At 47.3% G+C, this 12,102-nt stretch overlaps 1 protein-coding gene across 3 annotated transcripts in view; it reads right to left on the reverse strand.

The window, feature by feature from the left end:
• Kcnk2 (potassium two pore domain channel subfamily K member 2) overlaps positions 1-12,102 on the reverse strand; it is a 173,750-nt gene that overhangs the window by 120,861 nt on the left and 40,787 nt on the right. Inside the window, exon 1 of one of the 3 annotated variants that reach the window (XM_033762041.1) lies at positions 111-288. The exons of the other annotated variants lie outside the window; for them this stretch is intronic. The gene's annotated coding sequence lies outside the window, so the exon portion shown is untranslated. Of the gene's footprint in view, positions 1-110; positions 289-12,102 lie in introns of those variants that run through there. 3 annotated transcript variants of the gene reach the window in all.

Here is a 12,102-nt window from a genome sequence, read left to right on the forward strand (position 1 = left end):
GCCCTGGACGCCGAGATCCCCGGGACTGGGGTGGTGTGAGGGCGCGGCAGCCTCCTCCCCTTCTACACCTGGGAGAGGCTGTGGGGTCACCAGCAGTCAGCCCTGCCCACCTGTACCCCCGGGGGTGCACGGCGATCAGCGCAGCGCCCCGGACCCAGAAGGATGCAGATGCAGCCCGCAGTGCCGGGGTGAAGACGACGTCCCGGGGTGGAGGGGAAGCGGAGAATCCCGGTTAGGTTCTGGGGCGAGAAGGCTCTGCTGGAGGAGGCCGGGCTGTTCAGAGCACCGGAGTCGGGGACCCGGGCCTGGGCCTGAGTCCGGCGCCCCGGCCCCCTCCCTCTCCCCCGGGGTCCGGGTCGCCAGGTGCCTGGGAAGGGAGGCGAAGACCGCTGAACTCGGGGCGACCCGGGTGCCCCAGGGAGCGGAGCCCGGAGATTAGGAGCCGGCGTCATGATAGGCGAATCTCGGGCGCCCCAGAAGAAGCGGAACTTCAGGTCCTCTGTAAACTTTCTTTCTTCCCACTTTCGCGGCAGGAATCCTGGCTGACCTCCACCCTCCCACCCCGCTGCTGTGCCGGGTCGGCTCCTGGGCCCCGGCGCGGCCTGGCTGGGGTGTCTCCCCAGCTGCGTGCTCTTGCTGGTGAAAGCCATGGACATGACTGTAAAAACTCCCACGTAAACTTATGCGAGACAGACCTCACGTTAACGGTAAAAATGTCGAGCTACTGTTTCTAGATTCTAGGAGAGATTCAGCACCTCTTCCCCCTATTTTCTTTAAAGGTTAATATAAATCATGCTCGAATTTAATCAAGTTTTTCTTCGCTTCTGCTCTCCATTGTAATGGTCCTTGACCTTAGTCCGTGACTAAGGTGTGGGATCGCAGCATGCGCGCCACACATTCACATGACAAACGATTTACTTGAAGGAATCAGATGGCGACATTTTGAGGTCTATCCTGAGTAGCATCGTTGGGGCAAGCAGGTTGGGAACTCAGCAGAATTTCTCCTTTTCTGAGAAATCTCCCTTTTTGCTCATAGTGGCTGCATGAGGCCCACCTACATTCCTAGTGTAATCTCCCCTAAGTTCAACTCATTGCCGATCTTAACCGTATCTCCCAGATACCTTCATGGCAGCGTACTGTACACTGGCATTTGATTAAATGACTGCTTGCTATGGGTGAGGCGAGCAGACCCAGAAAACTAGCAGCGCAGTCCCCCTTCAGACTTCCACGCTGCCAGAAGCTCCTCCCGGAGCCCTGCTAGTTGCTGTCTTAGCCTTTGTGTCTCGGGTCAACTTCTACTTCAGTCTTTGCACCACCAGTCAGTGTTGGCTTCCTTAGACCAGACTGTAAATGCTTGAGGGCACTGATTATGCCTGTTCTCTGCAGTATCAGGTGTTAGAAGTGTAGGACGAACGTCTAAATGACCTAGTGATCACCAGTGGGTAGTTGACACTGTCATTCATCTGGACACCCTCTGAGTATCTGGAGCCAGGACCCCCTGAATATATATGTATGTATGTATATATGAATTCCCTACATTGCAAATAATTTTGTACCTACAAAGGCTGTTTAGTCTCCAAATAAAGTGAGCCCTCCCTTTTTACATTTCTTCTGTTTTATTCAATAACTTGGTCATTCTCCATGCCCCCTCCAACTTCCGGGTTTATGCAGTTTAACTACACCTTGTCTACTAGCATTGGTCCTCCTTGGTCTAGTGGCTAATTCTCACTGTGAGGGTGCTTCTTGCTCCTTAAAGACCTCCTGTGCATGCGTATAAGCTTGTACAGTGCTCCCCTCTTTCCACCAGCCCCAAACGCTGGATTCCCATTTTCACTATCAACTCATACACAGGAGCTGTCCTCCAGCAGACATCAGGGTGCGGGTGGCGGAGGATGTGCCTTATAAAGAGGTTAGAATAAGAAAGGGAAAGGAAAGCTTAAGAAAGAAGCCCATGGAAGCCTCCACACTGTAACAGCAGGAGTCGCCCCAACGCACTGAAGCAGAAGAACAACACACCAGTGAAGCTCCACATTGACTGTAGCCCCCGCTCCAGCCCCTGCTCCAAGAGCTGGCCAATTAGAGCCTTCTCAGGCCAAACACGTCCTTGGCGTGTGCGAATCAAGAGGGAAAGGGCAAGCAAACCTGTCTGCATATTGCTGAAACTGAAGAAACAAGGAGATGGAATGGCATAGCCTGCCTCATTCTATGCCCACGTTGCTCAAGGCGTGCGAATCCCAGCAAGGCAGAAGAGGAAATGCAGGCAGATTCTGTTTCATGCATGCTGCGGGACTACTCAGCGTCCCTTAACTGTATTTCAACAGGTGCGAGAACCTGAAGTATGGAATAAATGTCCAGCTCCCCGAAGCCAACAAGACTTCACTCTCATGTTTACTTTGCTTTTTTAACCCTGACCTACTCAAAACGTCGTAATAGAAAAAAAAATGTTCAATGCGTCTTCTAGTGGCTTTTTCCCCCCATAATTCCAACCCTCCCTGGGACTTGGGGGCCAGACTACTGTGGTTCTTCTTCCTCTCACACTTCTGAACATGTGAGCCTGAGGGAATTGCTTTGTCTTTCCAACTATCAGTTTCCTACTCTACAGGATAGGGGGTAATTTCCTCAAGTTACATGAGATGGTTGTAAGAATCTAAGTGTGCTATCCTATGTAGGAGCTTTGCATTACTATAACAAAGTATTGGAGGCAATTTAACTTATAATGATGGTGCATTTTAAGTAAAAATATTTATTAAAGTAAAAAAAAGTGGGGAAAAACAACCAAGATGCATCATGTAAAGGTGCAAGATCCCAATGACGAATGTAACTGTACTGTATACCTAAAATGTACCAATAAACTTAATTTAAAAAATAAAATAAAGTAAAAGAAGAAAAAACACCATTGTCTTTGACTGCCCTCCCAATACTTCCCGTCACTTCAAACATACTTTTGCCATAGTTCTTACCCCTTTGTGAAGCAGTGGCCTTTAGTTCTGCTGAAGTTTCAAGCCATGGCAGCCTCAGTCTCCTCATTTGATTTAAACAATTTATTTTGGTGGTTAACTGTAGGGAAGAGCCAGAAGTTGTACGGCACCAGGTCCAGTGAATAAAGAGGAAGGAAATGTAATGTTTTTATGAGCTTTCTGTGGGCAACAGCATGCACTGTATTTTTTATTGCACCTCATAAAGACATTCAGAAAAGAGGGCTTCCAGAGCTGATTCAGATTTGGGAAGAACCAGGGGACGAGTGTGCTCCAGGCAAAGAGGGGTGGAAGTTCTGAGGAGGATGAAAGGCAACATGTCTTTTTAAAAGTGAAACACTCAACATATGTGTCAAGCCCTCCTGGTAAACAGAAAAGACTGTCAGCTCGTGGTTCCGGAAGTCCTTGTTCACAGTAATGTGTCCCCATTCCAGGGTGGCACATCACGGAGACAGCATGCAGCGGAGAGAAACCACTTCTATGCAGAGTCAGGAAGCAAAAGATCAACGGGATGGGCCAGGGTCTGGCACTGCCCTCTGGGGACACGCCTCCAACGTCTAAACCTCTCCACCAGGCCATGCCACCCTCAGTACTCCACCCCGCGGGCCGAACTGGCCTTTGAGAGACATCCGACAGCCACAAATGCAGCATCTATGTGTTCCATATAAATTCTCAAAAGAATCGCATTCTCTCCTGCACTTGGCCTAACCCCACGAACCAGGGAGCTCCTGACCAAGAAAGACCTCCAACAAATTCCAGCTCTCTACTGCATTTTTCCATTCATTTGGCTTCTGGGTAGCTCCACTGCACAGCTAGAAGATGAGAAAGGATAAATCATATCCACCAATTTTTTTCTGAGTGCCTGTTACATTGGAAGATGTAGCAAAGCCACTGCTGTCAGAATCCTTATGGTCTAGAGAGGGTAGAGATTGAACAAGTTAAAAAGTAGCATTCTGAAAGTGTCATAAAAGATGTTACTCGGGTCTATGGGAACAATAAAAGTTGGACACTTAAAAAGGCCTGTCTAGCGCAGTGATGACAAACTTGAATCCTGAAGGGGGCGCCGTATTGAGCACGATGCATTAGGAAGAAGCATAATGTAAGCTCAGCGGACAGCTTGTAAAGGGACTGAAGGAGGCAGCTAGGAGAATCTGGGGAACTCAGAGAGTGAGGATTCTGGTGGACAGGGATCAAGCCAGAGAGGCAGGCAGAGAACAGGCAGGATGCCCTGCAGCATCCGGATTTTAATTAATGGGACTTTGACTCTCGCAGCAACCTCTCTGGTAATGAAAATCCATCAAAGCGAAATGGCACGTGATATTAGTGTAGCATTACTGCAGCGAGATGTCTGAGGTAATTAACCTGTAAAAAGAAAAGCCTTATTTTGACTGACAGTTCTGAAAGTTCCAGTTCAGAATCTCATCTCATCAGACATATTTTTAAAAAATTACTCTGGCTGCTGTTAGGCAGAGCAGGCAGGCTGTGCACAAAAAATGCAAGCATAGGAGTTTGGATATTGTTGTTTCAGCTCAGGTGAGAGGTCCACAGTGATGTGGCAGGTGGTGGTGGTAGCTCAGCAGAGCCCGTGGTACCCATTAGGTGTGCAGAATGGGAGGGATCACATTTCCTAGGGGTTCTAGGGGACTGCAGTCTCGTGAGAGAGGCCCGTATGACATGGCACCCTCAGACGTTTACCTTCTGCTTTCCTACTCTTGGGCTGTTTCTGAGAAGACTCCACAACTGTAGCAGAGTGTGTGTTTTGGGTCTCAGTTCACACGGTTAAGGGTTCCCCGCCCTTTTTCCTGGTTCACACGTGGGTGTTTGACGCACTCAGCCAAATGGGACTTTTGCCAGGATTTCTCAGAAAAGAGTCTTCTCTCCACCACTGCCTTTGAACCTGAAAGGCCTCAAGGCTCCTACGTGGGTAGGAGAGGAGGAGGAGGAAGGTATCTGAGGATGACGCCAACACGGAGCAATCAGAACAGAGATGACCGGGTGACTGCCTGTGACCAAACTCTGATGTCAAATCGCACCTGAGCTGCACACATTTTCTTGGTATATCAGCCAGTTTGTGTTGAAATTTCTGATGCTTCAAATCGAGAGCCCTCATTGAAAGAAACACTGCAAGGCAGGGAGGAAGAAAAAGTCAAACATAACTGAGCTCTGTGATGGTCTCTAGGTTGACCCTCCACCGACTCCCACCACCTATGACCACACTCTTGTGTTCTCCTCTCCCCTTCAGTGTGGACTGGATTTGTCGACACACTTCTAAAGAGCAGAATGCAGCACAGTGATGAGATGTTCTTTCCATGATTCGGTCATAAAAGGACTGCTGTCCCTCTTATGACCTCTCTGTTGGCTCTCTCCATCTGGTGGAGGCCAGCAGCTTGGTCTTAGGGCAGCCCTGTGGAATGGAATACACAGGTAAGCCTGGAAGAGACCCCCTGGGGTCTTCCAGCAGCCACAGAAGTACACACAAAAGCACATACTTCTACAACCTATAACCATAGACAACACTTTGAGTCCAGCCTCTGGAGATACCCTGAGCCAAAATCACCAAGTTACTCACAGGTTCCTGGGCCTCAAAAGCTGTGAGGTCATAAGTGTTTCTTGTTTCTTTGAAGTCATTTGCTATGCAGTAATGGATAACATATATAACCTTTAAGAGTCAAATTCCAAGAAGACCTATAAAATATCAGTCAGACCTGAGGTAGATGGATGGCTGGATGGGATGGCTAGAGAAACAGATAGATAGATATGAAGGCAATTCTTCAGAGACCGAATGTGTTCTTTTCAAAGTATTCATATTCTGACACTTGGTATGTATTAATAAGCAGGGAAGGCATAAGTCACTGGAAGAATGGGAAAGGATCAAAGAGCTGGATGTCATCAGTGACCCTGCAAGCCTCGTGTACCCCCACAGGGTCCTGAACCAGAACAGCATCAGAATCCCTGAATACTGACTGCAGAATCCAGCCCCAAAGCTTCTGACGAGCTATGTCTGGGGCAGGGCCTGATAATCGGCATAGCCAGTAAGTCTCCCGGGGATGCTCTGTAGGCTCCCCATCTGGGGATCGCACTCTGAGAGGGAGCTCCAGGCCCTCTGCTCCGACAGCACCATCACAGAGGCAAACCGGGGCTGGACCGCAACACAGCTGGCAAACCATGCCAGGTGCTGTCACGTGTGTCAGCTGCCACCTGCCACCAAAAAGGCATGGAGTTCGAAGGTTTTCCTTTGGCTACCTCACCTGTGTGTTTTGTGTTATTGATAAATGTTCATTCACATATTCAGCTAGCATTCACTAGGCGCCGACTATGTACCGGAAAGGCGTTTTCCAACCTTTGGGGATGTGTAGAGGTGGAGATAATCACCAAAGTCCTTGTCACTGAGTGAAGACGCTAGGAAGAAGACACTAACATAACTACAGCCACATCTACCCGATAAGAAACCATAGAGCTACTGAGGGGGTTTCATATTACAGAACCTCATCCTGGAAAACAAGAAAGAAACAAATGTCATTTCACCAGCATGCTTTGTAAAATTCATCAAAACTAGCTGGTTAACTTTACAAAAGTAAAAGTCACCTCAAAATATATAACACTCGACAATATATTTTAATGGCCTTTTCTGCTGACTTTACAAGAAATACATATATACAGAAATTGAAAGTTTTAAAACTGGAGACAAGGGTTTCTTTTTTACAATGGTAGTTTTTAACTGAATGTGATTTCTTTTTAGTTTCAAAAATGTATGTAATTCAAAACACGAACTTTTGCAACAAAGATCAATGCTTTAAACAATGTATACCAATGTATTTGCCTATAAATAAGCAATAATTTAATATTAAATAATTGACTTCTTAATATACAATTTGCCCAACAGGAATTGTGGTAGAAAGAAACCTTAGGAAGCAACATTCTGTTAGAATACACTAAAACATTAGCCTGTACTTGACATAAGAGAGAAGGTTCAGCTCAGGGTTTCCTTCCCCTTCAAAGCTGAGTCATAATATACCATCACTAGGAAGTCAGTTTTGTTTATTACACATCTAGATTTCCACACTTTCTACCACTGGTTTCACAGGTCAAACCTCCAGTTGTAGTGAATTCATAGGATGATGTTTACGCCTGCCAGCGTCAAACGAGCCAATTATATTAAATGCAATGCATTGAAAACAAAAACAAACTCAGTCATACATCCAGAGAGAACTGGAGGATTTTCAATGTTTCTTGAGGGCTTTCATTATCTAATGAATTTTTGGAGCATCCGGCACATTACATAATAATAATAAATGTAAAACTCATATTTGCTGTGAACGTTTCCAATCTAGTGTCTGCCTCTGCCTGAGACCACAACTTCTGATGGGACCACTTGTGGCTTTGTGAACAACCAGCCCTACTTCCCTTGTAAAACGAACCCACAGGGCACAAAAGCGATGAGAAAGCAAACAGAGAGCGTGAGCTTTGGAAATCTCCAAAAGACGTTTTTTAATGTGCTCCATAATCAAAGACGTTGACTTCACCATATATATAGGATTTAATTTCCCTTTACACCTTTTCTGTGTCTATAATTGATCACAAGAAGCTTGCCCTTGGCTACTTGCTATATTCATGGAAGATTTGAGCTTAAAGATCCATATGTCACCTCAGGGTGTATTGGTTCTATAAGAAAACTCTAAAATGAAGAAAATGCCTTTTTGTTGAATTCCAAAATTTGCTAAGATAGTCATGGGAGGTTTACAAATTCAACAGTGACCAAGGCAAGGCTGCCCCCATCATGCCCTTGAGGACCTCTCCCTGGGGTCTCTTGCGCAGGCCTCTTCCCCCCAGGTCCTCCGGTCCAGAAGCCACACTGCAGCCACGTGGAACTTTTCATTTTATTTTTTATTTAGATTTTTTAAATATAGAGTGATATTTATTAGAAGTGGACAATCAATAACAACATTGTACCCTTCTCTAATGTTGCCTAATAGAAGTCTGTTTTAAAGATGATATAAAAGTGTTTATAATTGGTATTGCCAATTACCAGATAACTAAACCGAGCCTGTATTGGTACTAACATTAAATTAGGCTGGATTCTAGCTCTCCATCAGCACCCTTGGGGTTCACAGAGTGGAAGGCCAGTCTCCATCAACTGTGAGAAAGGAAGAAAGCAGACCCACACATATTTATTAAGTACTCCAAGAGAGATTAAACTGTCCTTGTCCCTGGGAAGGGGCCGTCCAAGTCAGGGCAGCTAGACCCCTCCCTCCCCGGGCTGCTGCGTGGAACGCCTCTCTGTGTACACCCATGTGGCCAAAATCAGTGTCACATTTGTGCCTTGATGTGAGAAGGGCTGAGAAGCACTTGATATTCTGAATTGAGGTACAGATGGGGGATATTAGTGGGGGACGCTTTTCCAAGCTTTGGAGGTGTGGGGCCACTGGCTCATTCACCCTTCTTTTCCTAATATCACTAACATCATGATAGGTTTAATTAGCCATATGAAGTGAAATGTTCAACCGTAATTTAAAGCAACCTGAAGAATGCAGCAGCCAGAAATTTAATAAATCCAATCCATGGGTGCACTTGAGAAACCTTCTGCTGAAGCTGCCATATTACCAGGATCGACTGATGTCTCCTTGGAAAGGAAGGGATGAGCAGAAAGGAGGAGCATTGAACGCCCCTCCGGAAATCCTTCCCTAGGGCTTCTTCCCCCGAGTTGTCCAGTCCATCTCCCACACTGCAGCCATGTGAAACTTTTAAAAGTAAAATCTGACTGTCCTGGGGCCTCACTAAGATCATGCCCTACTTTGCCGTTGCCTTCAGGATGAAGGCCGTACTGCTAAGGGCATCCCAAGGCCCTGAATATGCTTGCACTATTGATAAGAAGAAGGAGTCCTAACGTAAGCTAGCATCTGTGAAGGGCTCACTACGATCCAGCCAATCTTTTGAGACCATTTTCTTTAATCCTCATAAGAACTCTGTGTTGTCCACACCGTGACCATGCTCAAAGAGGTTAAGTAATGTGCCCGAATCACATAGCTGAGAGAGAGCCAATACCTACTGCTGTACAGGACCCCCTCACCAGGCTCCTCAATCTTCAGCCTCCAGCTGAAGTTTAGGTTCCTGAATATGCCCTGCCCTTCCTCCTCCCTCTGAGCTGTGCTATGCTGGTCCTGTCATGCCTGGCAACGCCTGTCTCCTTCATCACTGGAATACAACTTGTGCCATCTTAGGCCCCGGCTCAACACACCTGGTCTGGAGGAGTCCCAGGCTCCAAGAGGTGGTCCACACACCTCCACATGCATGCTGACAGCACGCTGGCCTCCTTTCTTGAGCCTGTCATCAGCACGTACTCCAGTTTAGCATGTTCCTTTCCCTCTGCTGCTGTAACAATGCAACAAAAACTGGGGCGGCCAAAAACAACAGAAAGGCACTTTTGGGGTCCTGGGGAACAGAGGTGGGGAAATGAGGTGTACAAGGAGAACCCTTAGGGCCAAATCCTTGCTTGCTGTGTAAGACTTGAATAGGCTAAAGTGACTCCATGCTAATAGACCAGACTGTGCTTCTTCATATGCTAATTGCTACCTTGGTTAACAGCCCGCCCAGGGGCAAATGGTTTGACAAAAGGTGACCCTAGAACATTTCCTGCATAAGATAAGCAATGTGTTTGCAGTTTTGTTCTGTGAATTCCCTGACTCTTTGTTTAGAAAAACCTTATAAAAAGTACCTCAGCCCCTGAGCAGTTGCCTCTCTGAGCCACCTGGCTCCGGGAGTGCCGTCTGGCCAGACTAATAAAGGTCTCTTTACCATCTAGGCTGGTGTGTTCCTTCCTGGGTTTCTCGGTTCTCTGTCGTGTTCGCGGAGCCTCGCTGGGTGTTAGGGCCCAGCATCGTGGAGGCCTTTCGGCTGTTCACGCTCTGTGGAGTGGAAGTGAGACTTTAGGTCTTACACTGAAATACGTGTATATTGCGGAATGGCTAACCCAAGGTAGTTATGTACAATAGTGCACATTCTTAGCATATTTTTAAGATGAATAAAATCCACTGCAAGAGCCATTTTCAGGAATGGTTCTTATCACTGTAGTCACATGTGCAACAGATATCTGTAGCTATTTCTTCTAAGGGATATATTGTGGCTTTTGGCAAACATCTACCCTGTCCAATAACCATGGTAACCACTGTGTCCCTCTCAACTTCTATGAGTTCTGCAGAGCCACCTGGCTCCGGGAGTGCCGTCTGGCCAGACTAATAAAGGTCTCTTTACCATCTAGGCTGGTGTGTTCCTTCCTGGGTTTCTCGGTTCTCTGTTGTGTTCCCGGAGCCTCGCTGGGTGTTAGGGCCCAGCATCGTGGAGGCCTTTCGGCTGTTCACGCTCCGTGGAGTGGAAGTGAGACTTTAGGTCTTACAGCTGCTTCTGGCTTCTGGTTGCCGTCAACCCCGCTGTTCTTGGCTTGCAGATTCCTCGCTCCAGTGCCACGGCTCCAGTGCCACGGCTGTCTTCTCCCTGTGCAGCTTCACACTGTTTTCCTCCTGGATGATCTAGCTGTGTTTCCAAACCACTTCTTTTTCTTACACGTGCCACTCCCATTGGATTAGGGTCCACATTAATGACCCTGTTTTATGCTAATTACTTTTGTAAAGACCGTTTCCCAACAAGCACACATTCTGCAGTATCAGGGTTAAGATTTCAGCTTATTAAAACTTGACTGTGGGGGAGACGCACTTCAACCCATAGCACCTGCCTGCAAGACTCCGGCAAATTCCTGGAAGAACGCATGCTTGTCGTCTTATTCTTCCCCATAATGCCCTGCACAGAGCAGGTACGAGTCACTATTTGTCAAATCAGAGTGGCTGCTGCAGGATCCCTGCCATTGATCAGGGCTCAGAATGCGAGCAGCTCTAAGCAAGTAAGATGCATCGACAACATGGGTTCCGAACTGGGCAAACAGCCCATTCAGCTTTAGCACCTCCCTATTATGAGGGCCGTGTTAAAACTTCCAATTTTCCAGAGAAACCACATAACAACATTGTTTTAGAAGAAAGGTTCTAATGCTCAAATGGGGGCAACTAAGGCAATTTTCAAAAATGAGCAATGTTCATGGCCAAACAAATGTGACTGAACCCAGTCTAAAGTCACCTGATAGCAGCCTCTGTATCAAAACAATATCAGATGTCCTGTGAGGTCACAGCTACGGTGAAATGCACTGATTCTATTCCCTGGGTGGTAGGGTGGGGCAAAACAGCTCATTTCGATTGCAGTTATTCAGGGTCAGGGCCAAGCAAGTTCTCCCCTCTGGCCCAGAATTTTAGAAGTGTAAAACCCAGAATAATCAAAATAAATAGTATCTTAATACAGTACTTCGAAAAATCAACAGTAATGTCAGAACAGCTGTGGCAGAGGCAAGACCCAATCCTGCCCTTAGTTCTGGCCCTATAAAGGGAACAGGTTTATTTTGGGCCACGGTTCTAGTCCGTGACCTGTCAGCACTGTTGCTTTGGGTAGAGCATATTTTGGCAGGGAGGATGTAACGTAACAAAGCCATTCACCAAGACCTCCCGTGAAGCCACCTTTCAGTGGCACCAAGCTGGCACCAGCCTTAACATGTGGCCCTTGGAGGGGCTCTTTCAGGTCCAAAGTACCCCATCACCACTGGTGAGATCAGCCTTCTACTGCATCAGTTTCCCCTCTGTGGAACTCCAGCTACTGTCGTGTGCTGCACACGGGAGAAGAAGTCCACTCCCACCCCAACCCCGCCAACCCCTGTGCCTCAACGTGCATGGCACAAGAAGTGACTTCCGCTCCCTCGGGTTGTCCCGCTCAGCTCCCTTCTCGGAGGAGCAAATCGCGGCTTCTACGAGACAGCGAGACAGCGTTACTTACTCACGTCTGATGGAACTGCCTTAATCAAACTTTCTCCCAGGCTTTTCTCAACGCCCGCTCACTTCCGCCACACTGCTCTAGGCTGCAGAAGGGGCTGTGCCTGGCAATAGCCTCTCTGCAGGCAGCCGGCAGATGCAGACTGGTTACCGCAGAAGGCTCTGACGTTGACTCAGCTCTCAGCTGGGAAATCACATCTGAAGTGTTTTACGGCTTGATAATACAGAGGGTACTTCCGACCTTTCCTAAGCAGCCACTCAAAATT

The sequence above is a fragment of the Fukomys damarensis genome, unplaced genomic scaffold (genome assembly GCF_012274545.1).
Source record: "Fukomys damarensis isolate Sample0158 unplaced genomic scaffold, DMR_v1.0_HiC HiC_scaffold_11, whole genome shotgun sequence".
Lineage (NCBI taxonomy): Eukaryota > Metazoa > Chordata > Mammalia > Rodentia > Bathyergidae > Fukomys > Fukomys damarensis.